The sequence below is a fragment of the Macaca mulatta genome, chromosome 9, assembly GCF_049350105.2.
Source record: "Macaca mulatta isolate MMU2019108-1 chromosome 9, T2T-MMU8v2.0, whole genome shotgun sequence".
NCBI classification, from domain to species: domain Eukaryota; kingdom Metazoa; phylum Chordata; class Mammalia; order Primates; family Cercopithecidae; genus Macaca; species Macaca mulatta.
In genome coordinates, this window is record NC_133414.1 from 107,592,008 (window position 1) to 107,604,772 (window position 12,765).

A 12,765-nucleotide genomic window follows, 5' to 3' on the forward strand; every position below is an offset into this window, starting at 1 on the left:
AATGTTCTCTGGAACCAGGCAGCATAAAATATGGACTTCTAAGAAAACAGACGAGGATCATCTCTGCTTTCTTTTCTTTCTCTCTCATGTATTCTCCTTGGCAACTCTCTCATCTTTCCCCCAATCCCTCCCTCCCTCCTTCTCTCTCTCATCTTAGCCCCCTCTTCAAAAGTTAAAAAAATAAGAACAGTTTTAAGAGAAAAACATAAACAATTTGAAGACTAGTTTATAAAACAGTGAATGCTGAACTACTTACAATATAGTGATTAGAAAGAGAAGCAGAATATAAAACCGAACATACAGTACAGTGACATTGCTTTATATATTTAAAAAAAAAAAACCATAGAAAAAAGGATTAAATTTAAAAAAGCATGCCAAATATAGACAGCAGTAACTTTGGCTGGTGGGGATATGGATGATTATCATTTTTTTCTTTAAACTTTTCTGCACTCAAAACTGTCTAAAATTATTAAGAGCACATTTATCCTCAGAAAATTTTAATAAAAATACATAAAGTAATAAAGGTGTATTAGCCTCTATAGGATATTTGCTGGCTTGGTAATTAAAATGTTAAGGGTAAATCTGGCTCTAGGCACAATTTGATCCAGCAATCCAAGAGCCATTGTCGGAGCTCTCTCTTTTCAGTTCTGACTGTTTTTCTTTGGGTGTTGGCCACATCCTCTCCTACTGCAAACCAGGACACCTCCACCTTTTTCCACTTGAAGGGGAACGTGGTGGTCCCAGATTCACACCTTTCCACTTCTGGGAACCTAGAGGCGAGATATCTTTCCCCACCAGCTTCAGTGAGACAAATACTGGGAAAAGACCAGGGTTGGATGAGTTGGGGTCATGGACCATGATGAGTCATCCCTGGAATAATCAATGTGACAAGGGGATTGGGTACTATGAATGTCTGGTCCAGGTCGCACGTCATGGTGGGAAATGGACATGGAGGAGGGGATGGATAAAGCACAAAAGCACCCAAACAAAAATGTCCCTAAGACAGAACAGTCTCCCCTGCAAGGACTGTATGATCTAGTTAGAAAACTAAGACAAGCATAGAAAAGGGTAAAACAAAAACAAGGGATAAACAATAAGTTTATTTAAACATGGCACAAGGCAGAACATGATTAATTTTCCAACAATAGCATAGACAGTAAGTCCTAGGCCAGGAATTCAGGGGTGGGATAACCTGAGCAAACTTGCTGGAAGGAAAGGAATGTGAGCTGGGTTCTGAAAGATGGGAAGGTTTGGAGAACAGATGGAAATGGCAACATCAGTTCAAACTAAGAGAATGGCCTGAGCGTAGCCACGGAGATGGTCAAGTGAAAGATGTGTGAGAACAGAACACAGGGTCAGGAATGTGAGTAATTTTAGTCACACGCTAGAGATATTAATTGGGGCTGGAGTGCAGTGGCTTTGAAAGCTAAGCTCATGACTTTGAATTTATGTGGTAGCCAGTGAGGAGTCACCAAGGTTTTTAAACAGGGAACTGGTGAGATGCAGGTGGTACATAAGGACAACCTGCCTGGTGGCAGGAGCGGGAGGAACTGGAGCTGAGAAAGATCAGAGGCAGAACAACCAGTTGAGAGGGTGCTGCAACAATCCACGTGTGAGGTAATAAGGGCTGGAACAAGGGAGGTGACCATGAGGAATGGAAAGGAAGAGACATTTCATTCATCGACTCATTCATTCATCCAACAAGCATTTGTTAATCACTGACAACCAGGAACTCTACTAGATCGGCCACTAAGTTCATCAAGGAAGGTGTGCCATGACTTGCCTTCTGCTGGAATACCAGGTCCTAGGCAGAAGGTGACCAAAGATATTCCCCTAGGTGACTAGGACCATGGTGTGGCTGTTAAGAGAATAGTAAAGTCAGGAGAAAGAACTAGTTTGGGCATCTAAGAACAAATAATTCTGAATCTAGTTTGATGGTACAGCAGGGCAGGCAGATGGAACGATCCAGCAGGCAGGAGAAAATGTAGGACTTGACCTGGAGAGGGAGATCAAGGCAGAAGGTAGAGATGTGGGTACCTCTGTGCACAGGGGAGCATCACATCCACGGGAGCACTGTGAATTAGGAAGGTCTGAGCCAGCCTGACTGAGCTTCATTCTGAGCTCAGAGCAGGGACAGAAATGGAGATCTCTTTGCCTGCCCCCTCTACATTAGGTGCAATATAAACCTGATACGAACTTCTGCCTCTTTCCTATGATTCCTGACACGATGGCCCTATCAGCATCACACACGTTGAGATGATTTTCCAGAAGCTGATTACTTAAAACCTCTAATCCAACTCCTGTTTCACCTCTGGATTGAATAGTGCTCTTCTCCCTCTGTCCCAGCTAGAAAAGGGTGTGCTGCAACCAGATGGTAAACTGTGGACAGAAATAAACCCTGTTCACATGTAGCAAGAATATTTATATCCAATCCCATAATATCACTGCAGGCATAATTATAGCCAATCCTGCAATTGTGCTGCTGGTATCAGGCATCAGAAAAACCAACCCAAAGTGCCACAGAGAGACCAGGGAGATATGGGAGCTGCAGAGGCAGCTGCTGCCCCTGAGAGACCCCTGGGCAGAAGTAGGGTGGGGCTATTTAGAGATTATGGAGGGGCTCTGCCAACAGTGGTGGAGAGGGACGTGATAATTTCACGGATTACATAGCTCAAACTCCAGTTTCAGTGGTACTGCATGCTTTTATTTGTAACTTTTAAGAAGTTATAAAATCAATGCTTATTCATTGTAGCGGGTTTAGGAAATATGGGAAAGTATCTATAATCCCACAATCCAAAAATAGCATTGTTGCTGATATGGTGGCTTATGCCTGTAATTTCGGCACTTTAAGAGGCCAAGGTGGAAGGATGGCTTGAGGTCAGGCATTGAGGACCAGCCCAGGCAGCATAGTGAGACCCTGTCTCTACAGAAGTAAATAAGAGTAAATAGCCAGGCATGGTGACATGCACCTGCAGTCTCAGCTACTCAGGAGGCTGAGGTGGGAGGATCTCTTCAGCCCAGGAGTTCAAGGCTGCAGTGAACCATGCTAGTGCCCAGAACTGTAGCCTGGGCAACAGGGCAAGACCCTGTATAAAAAAAAAAAAAGTGGCTGGGCACAGTGGCTCATGCCTATAATCCTAACACTTTGGGAGCCCAAGGCAGGTGGATCATCTGAGGTCAGGAGTTCGAGACCAGCCTGACCAACATGGTGAAACCCCGTTTCTACTAAAAATACCAAAAAATTAGCCGAGTGTGGTGGTGCACGCCAGTAGTCCCAGCTACTCGGGAGGCTGAGACAGGAGAATTGCTCGAATCTTGGAGGCAGAGGTTTCAGTGAGCCGAGATCTCACCATTGCACTCCAGTCTGGGCAACAAAAGAAAAACTCCTTCTCAAAAAAAAAGCATTGCTTGCTAACATTTTAACATTTGTTGTTTTAGTATTTTGCCTTGCATATATGTGTTTTGTGTCATACTGTAAATAATATTCTACATCTTGTTTATTTCATTTAATATCATATTTCCTCATATTGTTAAGATATATTCCAAAATATTATTTTACTGTGGTATTTCAGGGAGAAGAAGATAACAAAAAAAAAGCACAAAACATTATTTTAAAACCTCTTACTATAGTATTTTCATGAAATGGAATACGATATAGCCATTAAAATGAATAAACTAGAGCTTCATGTAGCAATACAAATAATTGTTAATATAAGGTTAATAAAAAGGTAATTTGTAGAGCCAAGTGTTAATATATAATTCAAAGTCATTTTTGAGAAGTTAAAAGGCCAGAAGCAGTGGCTCACATCTGTAATCCCAGCACTTTTCAAGGCCAAGGCCTATGGATTGCTTGAGCCCAGGAGTTTGAGATCAGCCTGGGCAACATGGCAAAACTCTGTCTCTACCAAAATACAAAAATTAGCTGGTGTAGTCCCAGCTACTCCAGAGGCTGAGGTGGGAGGATTGCTTTAACTTGAGAGACAGAGGCTGCAGTGAGCCATGATCGTGCCACTGCACTCCAGCCTGGGCAAAATGGCAACTCAATCTCAAAAAAAAAAAAAAACTGAAACAATATTATACATTGTTTATGTTGACTTACATGTAAAAAGTATAGAGGCCAGGTGCGGTGGCTCACGACTGTAATCCCAGCACTTTGGGAAGCCAAGGCGAACAGATCACGAGGTCAGGAGATCCAGACCATCCTGGCTAACATGGTGAAACCCTGTCTCTACCGAAAATACAAAAAAATTAGCCGGGCGTGGTGGCAGGTGCCTGTAGTCCCAGCTACTTGGGGACTGAGGCAGGAGAATGGCATGAACCCGGGAGGCGGAGCTTGCAGTGAGCCAAGATGGCGCCACTGCACTCCAGCCTGGGCAACAGAGCGAGACTCTGTCTCAAAAAAGAAAGAAAAGTATAGAAAATGTATGGGAAAAATTTTCTTCAGGGAAGGAGGAAACAGATTGAAATTAAGGAGGAGTGTAAAGGAATTTTGATTGTTTCTGCTATTTGTTTTTTGGGTTTTTCTTTTTTTAAACATGATCTGGCTCTATCTCTCAGGCTGGAGTGCAGTGGCACCATCTTGGCTCACTGCAACCTCTGCCTTCCAGTCTCAAGCCATCCTCCTACCTCAGCTTCCTGAGTAGCTGGGGTTACAGGCATGCACCACCACGCCGGGCTAATTTTTGTATTTTTTGTAGAGACAGGGTTTCGCCATGTTACCCAAGCTAGTTTCGAACTCCCGAGCTCAAGAGATCCTCCACCCTGGCCTCCCAAAGTGCTGGGATGACAGGTGTGAGCCACTGCGCCCAGCCTGTTATTTCTTTTAAAAAGATTTAAAACAAATATAGCAAAATCTTAAAATGTATTAAATCTGTGATGAATAAATGTGTTCTTTATAGTCTGTATTTTTCTGCATGTTTGAAATATAGACATTATTATTTTTAAAATTATTCATTTTTTTAGAGAAGTTTTAGGTTTACAGAAAAGTTGAGCAGAAAGTACAGGGACTTTCTTCTTAAATTCCCACCCCACAGTTTCCTCTATTATTACCGTCTTGCATTACTGTGGGTCATTTGTTACAACCAATGAGCCAATATTCATATGTTATTATTAGCTAAAGTCCAGTTTTCTTTACGATTCACTCTTTGTGTTATACATTCTATGGATTTTGACAAATGTATAATGACATAGATCCGCCATAAGAGTGTCATACAGAGTAGTTTCACTGCCCTAAAAATCCTCCGTGCCCCACCTATTCATCCCTCCTTCCACTCAAACACCTGGAAACCACGGATCTTTTCACTTTCTCCAGTTTTGCCTTTTCCAGAATGTCACATACTTGGAATCATACACTGCATCTTTTCAGATAGGCTCCTGAATAATTTATATTTTAAATCAAAAATTTAAAGCCAATCACAATGAAGAAAACAAAAATCATGAGAAGCTTCACTATTTCAAGATAATCACTATTAACCATACAATGGATTTATTTTTTTCATGTAAATAGGATCCTAGTGCGCAAAATATTGTATCGCCTTTCTTTTCCGCTTCACAACATAGTATGAAACTATGTAATTCAGGATTTTTCTTCTTTTTTTTTTTTTATTTTAAAGGGCTACAAGAATGTTTCAGGATGTGGATTAAATTAGTGAGCTAACTGAACCTTTACTTTCAGACCATTAGGCTTTCACCTATGGCACGAAGTTTTCCTGGCTTTGAGGATCCCCTCTTAAACTAGAAAAGGCCCTTGAAGTCTCCAGAGAAGTGGGGATATAAGGCTATTGGAAATACCTTTCTGGATATGTGTCACCTGTATGACATGTTTGACATTAAGTGTGAGTTCTCGGCAGTCAAGGACATTGTCAACCACTTCTCCCCTCATTGCCAAATACATGGAGCAGGTATTGATGAACACGGTGGAATGGATCCAACTTGCTCTGCAACAAGTCACTTGGGAGTCATCTGTAAGGAAATTCTCAAGCCACACAGGGTGCTGACTCCTTAAGAGCTGGTACTATACACTAGGAACTAAGAAAGACACCAGAGTGGTAAGAGGGTGCCCCGTTCTCTAGAGCAGAGCAAGACAGATGCTATGAAGAACTGGGATGGCAGACTGGGTGGGGACAGAGGGCACTGGGTGTGTCTGCTCAGAGAATCTGGAGGGTGGGAAAGTGAGAGCCCAGCGCGACTACCCTGCAGCCCAGTAGCCATGAGGGGCTGGAGTTTTGTGTAGACGGAGGAAGTCCGCAGGCTCCTCTGAGAGCATTTACTCTTTTTAGTCAGTTTATCGCACTGGTTGAGAACTTGGGATCTAGTATGGGACTTCTGGTTTAAACCCCACTCAACCACTCTCTGGCTATTTGGCTTTGGGCAATGGCTAAGACATGATGGCTCAACCCCAGAAAGGGAATATAAGAGTTGTGAAGGTTAAGTGAGATTGTATGTGCAAAGTACTTGGCACTTAGTGAGTGCTTGGTGAATGCTAGCAATAATAATGAAGATAGTGATAACAAAGCTTAGCACCTGTTCTTTTAAAAAGAAAGGCAATCAGTCCCTGGGAGCATAAGATAGCCAAGCCAAGAAGATCAGCATGAGTCTCACACTGACACTCCCACCTAGAGAAAAACCCAGCACATTTCACCAAGGCAGGCATGGCCTGGATTCAAACGGGTGGGGCACGGCAGGAGCAGAAAATAGGGACACCCCATTAGCTAACTCAAAAGGAATTTGGGCAACTTTCATGATTTTTGCAAGCTATCTGCCAGCCTGTATGTATGTCCTCTGTGTTCATGTTTGTTCTCTAGCTCCTACCATTTGTTCGGTTGCTGAATCCAGCCATTGCAGATGGATTTTCAAATGGATACACGGCCTTTGAAGTCACCTAGTTCTACTTCCCACCCAGTGAGGGGATTTCTGTGCAAAATACCTTTACACGTCCTCGTCTAATCTCGGGGATATCCTGGATTCCTCCCTTTCCTTCGGTCACTCCCAAGCAAACCTCATCGTTTCTATCTTCAAAAAAGATCTTAGATCTCTCCTTTCCTCCTAGCACCATTGGCGCTCTCCTGGAGTAAGCCTCCTTCACCCCTCACCTAGGCAACTAGCCCCGTGAACAGATCTACTGGCTATTCTTTCCCAGGAACTAGGGTACCTTCTAAAAATGTAAATCAGATCATGACTCTCTCTCTAGATCCTAGGCTGTGTTCCCAGAAGCAGACCCTGACACAGAAATTCATGAGCAAGTGTTTTATTTAAAAAGAGCCCCAGGCAGAAACAGGTAAGAAAGTAGGGAAAGCTGGACAGGGAAGTGGAAGACATCAGGCAGGGAAAAGTCTAGAAGCCTGGATTTCAGGCCCAGACCCAGCCTCAGCCTGATTCCTCAGGAAAACTGCATAATAAATTGCAGCCAGAACTTGTTCCTCCTAAACGTAATGGGGCTGGGCTTTCATACCCTCACCTGACTAGCTGAGTGCTTGGCTGAGGCAGCTTTCCGTGCATGTAAGCAAAGAGCTCTGGTAGCTGAAGGGCTACCCTTGGAACAAAGTTGTATGTGTCCAGCCCTTAAAAATGAAAGTACTCAGAAGCTGGGGGACCAGCACATCAAAACTGCAAAAGTGATTCAAGAAAACCTCAGCAGAGCATCAACCAACAGGATCAACTCCAGTTCCCCTTATTTCTTATCTCAGACCCTTGTTCATTTCCTTTATAGAACATGTCACGGTTTACAAGTAATTTGTGTAATTATTTGTCTCTATCCTTGTTTGTCCCCACTAAAATTAAATCTTCAGGAAGTAATATGTTTGTCTTATTGCCTTTTGTACCCCGGTCCCTAGAACAGAGATGACATATTGTGGATCTTCCACAAAAATTTGTAGGAATCAATGAATGAATCAATGAATGAATGATGGGACCTTGGTTTGGACACTTTCAGTGATGGGGAGCTTCTACAGCATGTAGCAGCTTATCCATTTTCAGAAAGCCTTAATTGAGGGTCTATCCCAAGACTGAATTGTAACCCACTTCCCTGTCATTTGCACCAACTGATCTCCTCTCTGGAACAACTCAGGAGATGATTGCTTTTTCTATGTCTGCACTTCAGCTATCCAATGTCCCACCTTTCTCTCAGCCAGACTAATCAACTCCAGCTCCTCCAAAGTTTCCTTACTTGACATGAATTTTTGTACCCATTGGCATCCATAAGTTTTTACCTCCCTAAATGGATAGCAATCCCTCCCATATGACCCTGAATACACCCTATCTTGGAAGAGAAACTGGGTCAGGAGAAACTAGAATTTGGAGGAGGGAAGTTGAGATAACCCAGCCAGAGCTCTAGAGTCAACAGATCCAAGCACAACTGAATCTCAGCTCCTCTTGCTATTGGAAGACTGATCCTAGGCAAAATGCTTACTTTCTCTGAACCTCAGTTTCTTCTTCTGTACAATGGAAAAAATAAGGGAATCCACATTACAGAGTTATTCTAAGAGTTAAATAAGGCAATAAATGCAAACCACTTTTAGCAGAGTACCTGCCACATCTTTAAGGACTCAGAGCTTCCGCAAACTTTACCTCTGACCTAAATGGCTCTCCATGCCCCTACAAGCTCCATTTTTCCCAGTCAAATCTTCCTGTTGGCTGGGTGTGGTGGTTCACACCTACAATCCCAGAATGTTGGGAGGCTGAGGCAGGAGGATCACCTGAGGTCAGGAGTTCGAGACCAGCCTGGCTGGCCAACATGTTTCTACTAAAAATACAAAAATTAGCCAGGCATGGTGGCAGGTGCCTGTAATCCCAGCTACTAGGGAGGCTGGGGCAGGGGAATCTCTTGAACCCAGAAGGCGGAGGTTGCAGTGAGCAGAGATCATACCATTGCACTCCCAGCCTGAGTGACAAAGTCAGACTGTCAAAAAAAAAAAAATCTTCCTGTTAACTCCCCAGCTCTGTCTTGGACACCTCCACACTTTTTTTTCTTTTTTTCACACAGAGTTTCGCTCTTGTCGCCCAGACTGGAGTGTAATGGTGCGATCTCGGCTCACTGCAACCTCCGCCTCCTGGGTTCAAGCAATTCTCCTGCTTTGACCTCCCCAGTAGCTGGGATTACAGGTACCCACTGCCATGCTCAGCTAATTTTTATATTTTTAGCAGAGATGGGATTTCACCATGTTGGCCAGGCTGGTCTCGAACTCCTGACCTCAGGTGATCCACCCACCTCGGCCTCCCAAAGTGCTGGGATTACAGGCATGAGCCACTGCGCCTGGCCTACCTCCACACTTTTTCAGTCATGATAAGCTTCTAGGTGATCTCCTGACTATTTTTCTTCCCATTTTCTAATTCTCATTTTCCACCTACCTCTCTGCTCTACTCATTATTCCGCTCTTACTCATTCATGTATCCACCGCATAGCCATTCTCTCTTTCTCTTTTATGTGTCTTTCTTGCTCAGTTAATTCTCTCTTGCTTATTTTCTTTCCCCTCATCTTTCTTTATAGCATGGAAACTCTAATCAGTAAGATTACAAAAAAAAAAAAAAAAAATCTCCCCTTCTGTTCTGACCTCTACCTTGGCTGCAGATAGCTAAGAGGAAATAATCAACATGGTAACAGTAAAATCAGTAAATGTTCATTTTCTCATCACTTAGGCATCTTAAGCTGCAGGCCATTTTTCATCTGCTCCTTGCCACAGATGGAAAGGTAAAAATCCAGGTCAGAAGGGAAGCAGTCAGCAGTGAGGACAGAGAAGAACCAGAAAACTCTCTTACCCTCTCACCTATATGAATGATTCTGATTTCTTACCTGTTGTAATAGTAAAGATCTCCACTACAGTGATAGCTGTCTATCTTGTTCTAACTTTAATGGAAATGCCTTTGATCTTTTGCCATTAATTATGTTTTTGCTAGGTTTTGTACCAAATAGTCCTTATCCAATTGGGGGGAGATCTCTTCTGTCCTAGTTTGCTAAGCTTATATAATATATAGCTGTGATTATTAAACTAGAGTTTCTAGGTAGAAAATCGAACACTGAAAGTCAGGGAAGCAGGGTGATAAGTAGGTTGGCTTAGGAGGTATCCTGGGAATATCAGAAGAAAGAATTGAGGCCAGGTGGGCAGGCTGGGGCATGGTGGAGAATCCTGTCCTGAGGGACTGTCATGGCACTGATAATTACTGCACATAAACTAACTGAGATGTTGCAGTTCAGATTTCAGGTGACCCTTGAGTGCAGTAATGATAAAACTAGGCTCTAGTTACAGTTCTTGCTTCTTCTTTTATTAATTTATACAAGCAACTCTGGATTTTCCAGGAGACTTTTGGTAAAAATTGGAGCAAATAACTGAAACTACATCCCTTTCAAGTGAAAGCTTTTTTGGAGGTGGATCTGATGCTGGTTTTCCATTCCAGTCAGTGCTGTGAAAGCCACTTCTTGTTCCTGCTATGAGCAGATTGAGCTTCTTTTTCTCCCTGATGGAAATTCAGGAAGGAAACCAAATAATTCCCAACAGAGACAAGAGTTGACCACAGTACCATCCAAAAGGGCTTTTAAAGATCTCAATCTTGCCTGTGAGAATGTTGGCAAGTGAGGTTGGTTGCTCACGCTACATTGTCAGCTTGATGAGAGGCTGCGAAGGAGGACGTGAAAATTGTTTTGAGGGAGAGGAGGTTGCAAGTGAAACATTGATGAAGTGCACTTAACACTGGAAACATTTCAGTAAAAATGTTTGTGATAAGCATCCAAAATAAAGTACTAAACACTCAGACATAGGCATCTCTCAGTAAACCAACCTGCACATCTGTGGGACTGGTGAAAGGACGGACATTCTAACATCAAAGCTACCCAATGTGGGCTGGTATGAAGGTAGTGGGATAACTCAATTGATTGTTCAGTCAGTTACAGATTGAAATCCTTGTTTTTTTGTTTTTTTGTTTTTTTTTTTTTGTTTTTTTGAGACGAAGTCTTGTTCTTGTACCCCAGGCTGGAGTGTGATGGTGCGATCTCGGCTCACTGCAACCTCCGACTCCTCTGTTCAAGGGATTCTCCTGCCTCAGCCTCCCGAGTAGCTGAGATTACAGGCACGCACCACCATGCCAGGCTAATTTTTTATATTTTTAGTTTTAGTTTGCTAAGCTTGTACAATATGTAGTTGTGGTTATTAGACTAGAGTTTCTAGGTAGGAAATCGAGTACTGAAAGTCAGGGAAGCAGGGTGGTAAGTAGGTTGGCTTATCGGAGTTTCACCATGTTGGCCAGGATGGTCTCGATCTCCTGACCTCGTGATCCACTCGCCTCGGCCTCCCAAAGTGCTGGGATTACAGGTGTGAGCCACTGAGCCTGGCCCATACTCCTTGTTCTACTCCTTCCCCACCTTGTCACTACTGCGCTTCACCAGTCTTAAAAAAAAAAGTTACCCAGTGTGGCATGTACTGCTTACTATTCTACCCCTATCACATAATTGTATTTGTTTTGTTTTCAGCATGATTGATAGGAAATTGGCCATCCTGCCCTGCGATAACCAGGAGTTGACTGTGCTTGACTTCTTTTCTGGCTCCCTTTTTCACTACGGAGGCGTGAAGAAAATAAGTGCTCAGCAACTTGTCATAAAGCGAAAATTTAAATTGACATTGGCAATGTATCAGACAGCTTTGGGATAGTCTCAGAAGGTGGAAAGTAAAGAAAATCTATGAAGAAAAGTTGGGCTGGGCATGGTGGCTCACACCTGCAATCCCAGCACTTTGGGAGGCCGTGGAGGGAGGATCACTTGAGCCCAGGAGTTTGAAACTAGCCTGTGCAACAAAGTGAAATCCTGTTTCTACAAAAAAAAAAAAAAGAAAAGAAAAGAAAGAAAGAAAAAAAGAAAAAAAAATTAAGAAAAAAAATTAAAAAGAAAAGTTGAAGAAATTGGCATCAATTAGTCTTAAAAAGAGAAGCTGACAGGCTAATATAGTGACTGTTCCCAGTATGTAAATGAGATCAGCTACACACTGCAAAGCACCGTCAGTCCTCAGCCAGTGGTGGCGCACTGGACAAGCAGAAGAGTGGGTTCTACAACCGGACTCCACTCTCACCTCTGCCAATGCGTGTGGCCTGGGCAGTCTCCCTGTCTAGGCCTTAGTTTCTGTCTCTGTAAAATTAAAAGTTTGGGCCACTTTGGAGTTCCCAGTCTTCCCTTAAGACTTCAAAAAAGAAGAAATGTTTGGACACACCATAAAGAGTACTTTTAAATTATTACATAATAAATGCATTGGCTGGGCGTGTTGGCTCATTCCTGTAATCTCAGCACTTTGGGAGGCCGAGGAAAGCAGATTATTTGAGGCCAGGAGTTTAAGACCAGCCTAGCCAGTACGGAGAAACTTATAAATAAATAAATACATTTATTAGGTGATGAGAATCTCCCAAACACACGACTTATGAGGGAAAAGAAAAATAAAATAGGTGCTCAGTGATAAGAGTTTGGGAACCAGACTCAAGTCACTCTAGAATAGGGATGGTGATGCATCATTTTAGAATCCTTAACACCTGGCACAGTGCCTTCTTGGCACACACACTCATGATGCGCTCATTATGTTTCAAACACACACACGAAAAGGACACATAGTAGACTCCTAGACTCCCATGTACCCATTACCCAGCCCCAAGAATCATCCCTCAAGGCCAATCTAGCTTTTCTATGCTCCTATTAGCTGACCTCTAAATGTCCCAAATATTATTTTGAAGCAAGTGCCAGAAATCATATAATTTCACCTACAAATATTTCAGTACGTCACTGTGAGATAAGTACTA